This window comes from Pongo pygmaeus, chromosome 19, assembly GCF_028885625.2.
Source record: "Pongo pygmaeus isolate AG05252 chromosome 19, NHGRI_mPonPyg2-v2.0_pri, whole genome shotgun sequence".
NCBI lineage: Eukaryota > Metazoa > Chordata > Mammalia > Primates > Hominidae > Pongo > Pongo pygmaeus.
In genome coordinates this window covers 61,658,262-61,670,367 of record NC_072392.2, presented here as the reverse complement: position 1 = coordinate 61,670,367, position 12,106 = coordinate 61,658,262, and the positions used below count along the sequence as shown (strand labels likewise).

The 12,106-nt window shown below is 48.1% G+C and overlaps 1 pseudogene across 1 annotated transcript; it reads left to right on the top strand.

The window, feature by feature from the left end:
• The first annotated feature begins 1,927 nt into the window (after nt 1-1,927).
• On the top strand, nt 1,928-11,642 carry LOC129017585 (E3 ubiquitin-protein ligase RNF126-like; annotated as a pseudogene). Its single transcript, XR_010124774.1, has 5 exons — nt 1,928-2,010; nt 3,332-3,389; nt 5,643-5,768; nt 8,187-8,366; nt 10,377-11,642. The product of XR_010124774.1 is annotated as an E3 ubiquitin-protein ligase RNF126-like (transcript).
• The last annotated feature ends 464 nt before the right edge of the window (nt 11,643-12,106 follow it).

Genomic DNA, 12,106 nt, shown 5'->3' with positions numbered 1-12,106 from the left:
GCTGTTCACCTGGGGACAGCAAACAAAGTTGGATGTTGTCTTTGGCAAAGTATAAAAAAGGCAGCAAATATATTTCAAAATAAATCTTACACTGCATCCCAAAGCCAATATGATTAAAAAGAAACATGTAACCATGTTTGCCATTCTTGTTTTTTTTTTTGAGACAGGGTCTCACTCTGTCGCCCAGGGTGGAGTACAGTGGTGCAATCTCAGCTCGCTTCAACCTCTGCCTCCTAAGCTTACAGGATCCTCCTACTTCAGCCCCCAAGTAGCTGAGAGTACAGGCATGAGCCACAATTTTTTTGTATTTTTTGTAGAAATGGGGTTTCACCATGTTGTCCAGGCTGGTCTCAAACTCCTGAGCTCAAGCAATCTACCAGCCTCAGCCTCCCAAAGTGCTAGGATTACAGATGTGAGCCATCGTGCCGTGCCCAGACAGCCATTCTTTTTTTTTTTTTTTTTTTTTTTTGAGACAGGGTCTTGCTCTGTCACTCAGGCTAGAGTGCAGTGGCACAGTCACAGCTCATTGCAGCCTCGACCTCCTGGACTCAAGTGATCCTCCAACCTCCCAAGTAGCTGGGATCACAGGTGAACACTACCACACCCAGCTAATTTTGAAATTTTTGGTAGAGACAGGGTCTCTCTATGTTGTCCAGGCTGGGGCTATTCTGTTACTATAATAAATAATTAACCTTCAGTGGGTCATATAATCCCTTTACTTACGGGCATCAGGAAGTTTCTGAGGTTACGTCTTTTTCAAAATAGACATTTCACCTCCAGGGTACTGGGGTTGGCTGTAGTACTTGACAATGAAATCTACACTCTCTCAGGAGAAAAAAGTCTCGCACTTCATCAGCGATGGTTGTTTCTGAGATGGATTTAACGCTGTGTTCCACCAGGGTCACAGCTCATTCTTACCTTGTGCTTTTTCTTTAAAAGCCACCTGGCTCCTGCCACAGCCCATTGAAGGTTGCCTTTGTTCGTTGCTGACTTTCCCTTTAAGAGTTGTGAGTGTTTCAGCTGGTAAAGTTCCAAGTGCCCTCTGGACTAATTGGCACAATGTGAGGATTTTCCAATTTGGAAGAGAAAGAGCCTGTTCTCCAGGGAGGGCTCTTCAAGGTAATTGCTCTCTGAGAGGTTCTTGCCACTCCCTTTGGCAACCTTCAGAGACAAATCCCTCTTGCTGTTAGGAGGAGCTAGAAACCCACAGATGGGAAAAGAGGAGCTCAGGGCAGACTTGCCGAGACCTTTGAAACCAGTGACTTTTGGAAATGGAGGAAGTGGGGGAAAGGCCAGTGCAGGCAAAGGCAGTCGCGCTTCCCTTCCCAAGACAGGCACTACAGCTCCGGCTGTAATGACCATTTTCACTGTAGTCCTTTTACTAAAGAGCTTTAGCAAAGGGTTACTGGCCAAGGAAGCCCCTTGCAGGAAGAGAATGGCACTTACTCAGAAGAAACACTTTAACAAACCACCTGGGCTGGACGAAGGCGCCCAACGGTGTGCCGGATAAGAAAAGATGGTGGTTAACAGGAGCAGGGGTCCAAGAAAAACCACAGAGAAGAGCAAGACATGGAGAAGAGAGAAGTCCCCTCTGGGTCACCACCACCACCCTGGCAGGGGATGTGTGGAGAGAAAAGCCAGGTGGTGGCGTGACAAGAAATGGGTGGTAGGCTGAAAAGAAGTATGGAAGAATAAAAATGAAATTGTTTTCAGTAGATCCCCTTCCCCAGCTCTGCCTTGAAACTTTCAGTAAATTTCACATCACTCACTATCGTTGTGAGTGTAGGTGAGCAACCTCTTTCTGGGGAAACTAAGGGGGCGCTGTGGTCTGTTGATGTTGAGCAGAAAGCAAGAGAGAACAGGGCTGGACACAGACAGGGTTGTAGCACTTTTATTTCCCTGTGTGTTCACATCACAATCCTGGAAAATGGCAGAAAGGAGCAGGCAGCCACAGCTGGATCTGGATGGAGAAGAGGAGGCTGGAGGCCAAGCTGAGAAGCAGTCTTCACTGTGAGTTGCCAGGCTCGGTGTGAATTTAGCGCTGCCTGGTTCCAAAGCTCATGCAGGAATTATCTGCACCTGCAGGTCCCTCCTCCTGCCCCTGAACAGGACTTTAGAACTGTTGGGGTTAGGGTTAGTGCTGAGAGCTGCTGGTTCCTGTTTCTGGTAGAAGAACAGCATGCGGCATGAATGCATGGGTTTTGGAGACTCCCTGGGCTTGAGTCCTAGCTGTGCCATTTATTAGGTGTGTGACCTTGGACACATTATTCAGAGTCTCCATACCTTAATCTTATCTGCAAAAGCAAGGGAATAATAGTACCTTCTCTATAGGGTTACTAAGGGAAGCAAATGTAATTATATACATAAGAATCTTAGCACAGGGCAATAAATGTTAATTGCTATTATTTGCTAACAACAACACAGAACAGTGCCATGAACAGCCCCAAAGCTCAGAACTGCTATCCATCTTTTTAATTTTTCTTTCAAGATAGGATTTTGCTCTGTTGCCCAGGCTGGAGCGTAGAGTTGCAAACACAGCTCACTGTAGTCTCAACTTCCTGGGCTCAAGTGATTCTCCCCTTTCAACTTCCCAAGTAGCTGAGAACACAGGCACGTGCCACCACACCTGGCTAATTTTTTATTTATTTACTTTATTTTTTTTGAGATGGAGTCTCACCATGTTGCCCAGGCTGGTCTCGAACTCCTGGTCTCAAGCAATTTTCCCGCCTCTGCCTCCCAGTGTTGGGATTACAGGAGTGAGCCACTGCACCCGGCCTATCCATCTTTTTGATCCACAGAAAGAATTTAGGTCCTGGAGTCAAACACACCCAGCTCCAGTCCCAGCTCTACCCCTTCCTGGCTGGATCACTGCTGGAAAATTATTTAACTTTTCTGTTAAAGAGGTGAATAACACTTTGCTAGTGGGATTGTTGGGAGGGTGAACTAAGACGAAAAGCGCCTGGCAAAGTGCTGTCCATCTGATTTGATCACAAGATGATCTGGGACTTCCCTGCCCTAGTCTGCTTTACTATACACATATTCTCAACAGCTCTCAGACCTCCTAGGAAATCAATTTTTTTCCTACATTCGGTTAAGTTTGGCCGGAATTAAACAAACTCTGGGATTTGTTCCTTCTGTGTTATCTGGGAAGCCAGCTGGCCTCACCTTAGCGTCTTGCTACGCAGGTTGGCTGAACCCTGACTGCAGCTGCAGTGTCAGGCCAGCAAAAGGAGTTGCTTTGAGAACTTCTGGGAAACTTTTATTGGCTAACATGGACTAAACGAAGTCAGGCTCATTTACCATGAACCAGATGTTCCCCCCTTTCCTCCAGCTTTGAACAGGTTTCCATTTCAGCAACTCCTCCCTCCTTCCCAGACCTTCGTAAAGGCGTTTGCCATTGAATGCCACCATTTGTAATGTTGACTCCTCCCAGGATGCCAAGCCCCATCATAGACCCTCCAGAAAACCCTGGTCACCATCACACTCCTTTCTCATCCATATGGCAGATATGAGCAACAGTGGCCAGGAGGAGATGCAATGAAAGATAGTACAGATGAGGATTCCTGCAAACTCCACTACCACAGAAAGGTCTAAGCAGTGGAGAAGACAATAGGCACACTGCTGCGGTAGGAATAGTAACAGCTGTCCTTCTTGAGTGCTTGCTAAATGCCAGGCACTTGCTCTAAGTGTTTTATAGCTGTTTGTTCACTTAATCATATATCTCTGGGCTGGGACTGTTATTCTACCCATTTTACAGATGGAGAACATGAAGCAAAGAAGGTTTAAATAACTTTCCCAATATGACACCGTTACAAGGTGGCACTCATGAGATTTGAACCATGTAGTCTGTGGCTAGAGCCCATGCTTTCTCTCTTTCTCTTCCTTCCTTCTTTCCTTCCTTCCTTCCTTCTTTCTTTTTTTCTTTTCTTCTTCTTCTTCTCCTTCCTTCCTTCCTTCCTTTCCCTTTCTTTTTTTGATAGGGTCTCACTCTGTCACTTAGGGTAGAGTGTGCAATGGCACAATCATGCTCACTGCAGCCTCAACCTCCTGGGTTCAAGGGATCCTCCCACCTTAACCTCCTGAGTAGATGGGACTATAAGTGCATGCCACCTGGCTACTTTTTTTTTTTGTAGAGATAAAGTTTCACTGTGTTGCCCAGGCTTGTCTCAAACTCTAGGTTCAAGCCATCTGCCCACCCTGTCTTCCCAAAGTGCTGGGATTACAGGTGTGAGCCATGCCTGGCCTAGAGTTCATGCCCTTAACCATGATAGTATGAGCACAAAATGAAAACACCTGTGACATTACCTTAAGAACTCTAAAGTGCCTTGAAGATATAGAGTATATGTTCTATTGACAGTGGATAGTGGCATGATACTTATTAAATCACTGCAATTTTTTTAGAACCATCTGACCCATTGCCTCTGAAAAATCTCTCCTTATGGATATCTCAAAGGCATCACAAACTCAATACTGCTGAAAAATAAAAGCTTAACTATTTTTTCCTACCATGCGCTCCAATCTGTTCCTTTTCTTTTCATCTGCAGTGTAACAAATGACTCTACTCAGGCGCCCAAGTCACACACCTGGGAATCTCCTTGGATGCCCCCTCTCCTCACCCCCGCATTCGACCAATGGCCAAGTCCTGTTGATTTTACCCCGTTGGTCTCTAAGTTTGTCTGTCCCCTTCCCTGGGCTCCTTCCTTGATTGAAGTGTGCCCTCAGATCTCCCCTGGATCCCTCTGACACACTCAGAGCTCATGACTCCACCTCCAGCCTCCCCTCCCAGCCATGCTCTACACTGAAGCTACAGGAACTTTCTGAAATGAACCCGTTCACATTGCCCTCCTTAAAACCCATACGTAGCTCCTAGAACTTTTAGGATCACATCTAAACCCTTTCCTTGGCTGACAAAGGTCTTTCTCACCTGCACCTGCCACCTCCAGGCTCCATTTCTGCTGACTTCTGAAGGCACAACACTTGGGGACCACAATATTTTTAGGGATCCATGAACATGTTTTAATTTATTTAAAATCAGAAAGAAAAACAATGGACTTTTAAATCGCAAAAGGTGTTTTAATATATAATAGTAATTTATATGTTTATACCAACACAGTCATAAAATATGTATTTTAATATATTTGTTTAACGGAGGGAGGGGCCCATGAAAGTAAAAGGCCTAGGGCCCTCAAAAGCTATAAGGTAGACCCATTGTTTACATTTCCAAAGTCCCCCCTCTCCTGGCTAACTCTTCCTCATCAGTCCAGCTCTTAGTTCATAAGTCTTGCCCTGCAGGAAGTTTTTTTCTTTTTTTGAGATAGGGTCTCTGTCGCCCAGGCTAGAGTGCAGTGATGCAATCACGGTTCATTGCAGCCTTGACCTCCGAGGCTCAAGCAATCCTCTCACCTCAGCCTCCCAAGCAGCTGGGACCACAGGCATGCACCACCATACTTGGCTAATTTTTAAATTTTGTAGAGACAGGAACTCACTGTGTTGCCCAGGCTGGTCTTGAACTTCTGGACTCAATCAGTCCTCCTGCCTTGGCCTTCCAGAATGCTGAAATTACAGGCATGAACCACTGCATTTGGGCCCAGAAGTCTTTTCTAACCCTAAAACTAAACTAAGTATGGTTCTGACTGCTCCAGGGCACCCTGCTGTTGTCTATACCACAGCACAGCCAGCCAAGTATGGTGTTTGTCCTGTTTTCTGGAAACTCCTTGATAGCAGGCTTATGTCTGGTTCGTCGATGTGGCCCTGGCATCTGGCACGTAGTAAGCACTCAACAAATAACTATTGAATGAATACTGTTCTGTCTACACGGAAGTTTAAAATAGAAAACAACCTTCAGGAGGGCACCTGTTTTGAAACCCTTGAAATGCATGCATTCTTTTCAATTTCCCTGCTAAGGAGAGGCCACATAGCAAACAGAGAGGCAGACAGCCTAGGTTGGAACCTTATCTCTGCCAATTACACCTGCATGACCTTGAGCAAATTACTCAATGTCCTCATGCCTCAATTTCCTCATCTGTAATGTGGGGATAATAAAAGTTCCTAAGCTCACAGGATACTAGGAAAATTAAGTTAATATTTGGAAAGCACTTGTAACAATCAATGCCTGTATTAGTCTGTTTTCACACTGCCGACAAAAACATACTTGAGACACGGGATTTTACAAAGAAAAAGAGGTTCAATGAACTCACAGTGCCACATGGTTGGGGAGGTCCCACAATCATGGTGAAAGGAGAAAGGCATGTCCCACATGGCCGCAGGCAACAGATAATTGAGACCCAAGTGAAAGGGGAAACCCCTTACAAAAACATCAGCTGTTGTGAGACTTACTACCACGAGAACAGTATGGGGGGAACCGCCCCCCATATTCAATGATCTCCCACCAGCTTTCTCCCACAACCCTTAGGAATTATGGGAGCTACAATTCAAGATGAGATTTGGGTGGGCACACAGCCAAACCATATCAATGCCTAATATGTAGTAACCTATCTTAAGGAAATATTGAATGAAGGATGCAGATGCTGCTTTTGTTTTATGGCAGAGTTGTAGCTCCAAATGTCACAATGCATATTTTCTCTGTCACCCAGGCTGGAGTGTGGTAGCTAGATCATGGCTTAGTGCAGCATCAACCTCCTGGGCTCAGGTGATTCTCCCACCTCAGCCTCCCAAGTAGCTGGGACTACAGGTGCACACCACCATGCCTGGCTAATTTTTGTTGCCTAGGCTGGTCTCGACCTCCTGGGCTCAAGTGATCCATCTGCTTTGGCCTCCCAAAGTGTTGGGATTACAGACATGAGCCACCGTGCCCAACTCAAAATGAGTATTTTTGATGTATTCCTCTCCTTCTCTTGTTCATTCACTGTACCCTAAGGTTTGGTTTGCTTTCCTCCCTCCTTACAGCTCTGTAAAAGCAGTTGCTGGGCTGAGACACAGGAAGGGTCTGGAGCCTTCTCCCTCACAACTCCAAGATGAGATACACCTGGGCTTGGGGTGTGATGGGGGAGGGGAGGGACAACAGAGGAAGAGGAAAATGAGGAGGAGGAATCCGGAGCCCTCAAGATGGATTCTAGAGAGAGGCACCTTCCATTTGGAGGATGGGGCAGGGAGTCAAGGCAGCCAGCTTCTCATTGTCCCATTGTCTGTAAACAGCCCCCTGTAGCTACCCTGGGGCCACAACACTTGTAAGGCCCCCTAGACTGGATGTGTTAGGACTTAGCCTGAGGGGAGCTCTCCCTCCTCATAAGGTGAACCAGGACATAATCATGTGGGAATTTCTCTTTGAGTCATAACAATACTGGACATAGCACCACCATCATAATCACAGGGATGTTGTTAAAGTATTATCTATTACAGTAAAAAATGAAAACAAGTTAATGTCTAATAATATGGGATCAGTTAAGTAAATAATGGTCCTTCCTCCTTTCCCCCTTTCTTTCTTTCTTTCTCTCCCTCCCTTCCTTCCTCCCTCCCTCCCTCTCTCTCTCTCTCTTTCTTTCTTTCTTTTTTTTTCTTTTTTTTTTGAGACAGAGTCTCTCTCTGTCTGCCAGGCTGGAGTGCAGTGGTGTGATCTTGGCTCACTGCAACCTCTGCCTCTCAGGCTCAGGTGATCCTCCCACCTCAGCCTCCCCAGTAGCTGGGAATACAGGCATCCGCCACCACATCCAGCTAATTTTTAAAAATTTATTATATTATATTTTTATTTTTGGTAGAGATGGGATTTCACCATGCTGCCTGGGCTGGTAATCTGTATTCTTTCCTTCCTTCGTTCCCTCCCTTCCTTTCTTCTTTCCTTCCTTCCTTCCTTCCCTCCTTTCTTTCTTTCTTCTTTCTTTTTCTTTTTTCATTCAAACTAGATCAGGATGTAAATCTGTATTCTTTCAATGCAATGAACTAAACTATGAGTCTAGCCATTTTTTTGAGTTCTGTGAGCCCTTCAAATGAGTCATTGAACCAGATGGTGGTCATAGGGCCCTGTGACACCTTGTTTCTTAGTTGTGGAAACTCTCTTGATATCTCTGCCTTTTTTTGTCTCCATCCCCACCCCACTGTCACCCTCCCCCCACTATGAAAGAGCAGGTACCTGGACAAGCTCTATCAGGAGAGAAAAGTATAGATGTATAGATGAGCTAAGCTGTTCTGCACAACAGAAGTGCCAGGAATCTGATCTTTCTTTCCGATAGGTCAGAAAGACTGTTTTCAAGGTCCTGATATGTGTAGCAAAGCAGAGAAGGACCTGGTTAGAGGTGGAAGGGAGAAGACCAAGATGGCAGCAGACCAAGACCTTGGATGCAGAAGTACGCAAGAAATCTCCATTGCTGGCAGCAATGGCCAGCGCTGAAACTTATGTCATCTCCCACTTTGTGCTTGGTTGGGGGTCACCTTCTTGATCCTGAACTCCAGTAAAGAAGAATCTGTTATCCACTTAGTGCTTGGTGACCTTTGGGGACGGACAAAGGAGGCGATAGATAGATGGAGACAAAGTAGAGGGTGCAGGGACAAAGCAGAGAAGAGAGCAGACAGCAACTTTAGGAAATGGATGTGAGGATTCAGCTGAACCAGGGATTGGAAAATTACCGGAAGAAGGTTTGATGTCCCTCAGCACGTGTCATGGGACCAAGACATTTTATTTGGCTGTCAAAGAACAGGCGACCACAGAAAGTTGAAGGACTTGGGAGCATATATATCCCTGCATCGAGATTCATTAAAAAGGCCCTGGAGGAATATATCTGAAGGCTAATAGTGGCTATCTCTAAATGTGGGGTAGCATGATTTTATGTTTTTATTTAATCTATGGAGTCTAATCTTTTCTACCATGACAATGTAAGGCTCTTGCAGTAAAGAAAAATAACTGTTGGCCAGGTGCGATGGCTCATGCCTGTAATCTCAGCATTTCGGGAGGCCGAGGCGGGAGGATCATTTGAGTCAGGAGTTCAAGACTAGCCTGGGCAGCATAGTGAGACCTGGTCTCTACACAAAATTTTAAAAGGTAGCCAGGTAGGGTGGTACATGTGGTACCTGTGGTCCCAGGTACTTGGGAGGCTGAGGTGGGAGAATCACTTGAGCCGAAGAGATTGAGGCTGCAGTGAGCCTTGTTCATGCCACTGCACTCCAGCCAGGGCAACAGAGTGAGACCCTGTCTCCAAAAAAAAAAAAAAGAAGAAAAAGAAAAATATCTGTTAAAGATAAAGGTGATATTCTTGGCCATGTGGCTCATGCCTGTAATCCTGGCACTTTGAAAGGCTGAGGCAAGTGAATCACTTGAGCCCAGGAGTTCAAGACAAGCCTAGGCAGCATGGTGAAATGCTTCTCTACAAAAAACACAAAATTAGTCAGGCATGGTTGCGGGCACCTGTCGTCCCAGCTATTAGCGATGCTGAGGCAGGATGACTGCTTGAGCCTAGGAGGCAGAGGTTGCAGTGACCTGTGATGGCGCCACTGCACTCCAGCCTGGACGACAAAGAGAAACTCTGTCTCAAAATTAAAAAAAAAAAAAAAAAAAAAAAAAAAGTTGTAAAAAAGTGATATTCTGGCCGGGGGCGGTGGCTTATGCCTATAATCCCAGCACTTTGGGAGGCCAAGGCGGATGGATCACCTGAGGTCAGGAGTTGGAGAACAGCCTGGCTAACATAGTGAAACCCCGTCTCTACTAAAAATACAAAAATTAGCTGGGTGTGGTGGCGGGTGCCTGTAATCCCAGCTGCTCCGGAGGCTGAGGCAGAAGAATCACTTGAACCCGGGAGGCGGAGGTTGCAGTGAGCCAGGATCGTGGCATTGCACTCCAGCCTGGGCGACAGTGTAAGACTCCATCTCAAAAACAAACAAACAAAAAAAGGTGATATTCTTAGCTAGAAAATTCAAAATACAGATTCAGTAGTACCCCCTTATCCACGGTTTCAGTTACCTGCAGTCAACTGTAGTCCAAAAATATTAAATTGAAAATTCCAGAAATAATTCATGTTTTCAGTTGCTTGCCATTCTGAGTGGCGTAACGAAATCTCACACCGTCTTGCTTCACCCCTCCCAGCCTGTGAATCCTCTGGCTGTTCAGTATATCTGAACTGTAGATGCTACTTGCCCATTAGTCTCTTAGTAGCTGTTAGTTATGAGACCAATCCATGGTATTGCAGTGCTTGTGTTCAAGTAACCCTTATTTGACTCAATTGTTCTATTTATTATTCGTTATTGTTGTTAATCGCTTCCTTTGTAAGCGCCTGTTTTGTAAATTAAACTTGATCATAGATGTGTAGGTAGGAAAAACATAGCATATAAAAGGTTTGGGTGTCGATCAGCGAGGGAGCAGCAAACGGCCGGCGGCTGGCGCCTCGCGGGGGGCGGGCGGCGCAGAGTAGGGGGTCGTGGCCAGGGCCTAGGCGTCGCCGCAGGTAGGACGGTTCTTCTGCCACTGCTGCTCCCTGGAAATCGTCCCGCGCCTATCGGATTATATCTGCCCAAGATGCGCGTCTGATTTTATCGAGGAGCTTCCTGAAGAGACCAGGAGCACAGAAAACAGTTCTGCCCCTTCCACTGCCCCCACGGACCACAGCCGGCCGCCGTTGGAGAACGTGGACCAGCATCTGTTCACGCTGCCGCAGGGCTACGGGCAGTTTGCTTTCGGCATCTTTGACGACAGCTTCGAGATCCCCACGTTCCCTCCTGGGGCGCAGGCTGACGGCAGCAAGGACCCTGAGAGACCGTGGGAGAGAGAGCATCAGTCCCGGCCCCGTACTGCGCCCGGCAGCCTCTCCTCCGCCTCCCCACGGGCCACCGGCCGGCCCAAAGGCCTCCCCACGCTAGAAGGGATCATCCAGCAGCTCGTCAACGGCATCATCACGCCCGCCACCATCCCCGGCCTGGGTCCTTGGGGAGTCCTGCACTCAAACCCTATGGATTACGCCTGAGTGGCCAACGGCCTGGACGCCTTCGCACAGCTCCTCAATCAGTTTGAAAACACGGGCCCCCCCACCGGCAGATGAAGAGAAGATCCAGTCCCTCCCCACCGTCCCCGTCACCGAGGAGCACGTAGGCTCCGGGCTCGAGTGCCCCGTGTGCAAGGATGACTACGCGCTGGGCGAGCAGCTGCCCTGCAACCACCTGTTCCACGATGGCTGCATAGTGCACCGGCTGGAGCAGCACGACAGCTGCCCCGTCTGCCGAAAAAGCCTCCCGGGACACAACACGGCCACGAACACCCCCGCCCCGAGCCCGACTGGGATGAGCTGCTCCTCCTCGTCGTCCTCCCCCTCCTCCAGCTCGCCCAGCAACGAGAACGCCACAAGCAACTCCTGAGCCCTTGTGGGCCGGCACCCACCCCTGCCCGCTGCGCCTGAGGCTGCGGGGAAACCGCGGGGCCTTTCCCAACCACCCTCAGCCAGCGCCGCACGGCACCCACAGACTGGGTGCCCCGGAGGCGCCACTCTTGGCTGGTCAGTGCTACAGGCCCTGCCTGTTCCAGGGCAGGACCCTGGCCCGGCCCACCGGCTCCCTGGCTCGGGAAGGCGTGGGCCACATGGTCCCCTCTGGGGCGTCCTCAGCCTCCCCGTCTTTTGTCTAACCTCACCCTCTAAACGTTCAGCGGTGGAAAGATTTTTAGAATTTTAAATTATTACTGCTTTGAAATAAATGGAAGTTTTAGCTCACATGGCGGCCATGCATGATCTGTGGCAAGACGGGGCACAGCTGCTCCACAAGTGCTGAGAGCGCTGTCAGGATAGGACGCGTGGGCTTCCAGCGCCCCCCTCGGCTGCCTCCACGAGCGGGAGTTCGGGGGCTCGGGACCATGAGAATGACCCGCAAAATTCAGGAACAAAACTGCTCCAACGGACTTTTTTTTTTTTTTTTTGAGGAAGTCTAGCTCTGTCGCCCAGGCTGGAGTGCAGTGGCACAATCTCAGCGGCTCACTGCAACCTCCGCTTCCCGGGTTCAAGCGATTCTTCTGCCTCAGCCTCCTGAGTAGCTGGGATTACAGGCGTGTGCCACCACGCCCGGCTAATTTTTTGTATTTTTAGTAGAGATGGGGTTTCACCATGTTGCCCAGGCTAGTCTCAAACTCCTGACCTCGTGATCTGCCCGCCTTGGCCTCCCAAAGTGCTGGGATTACAGG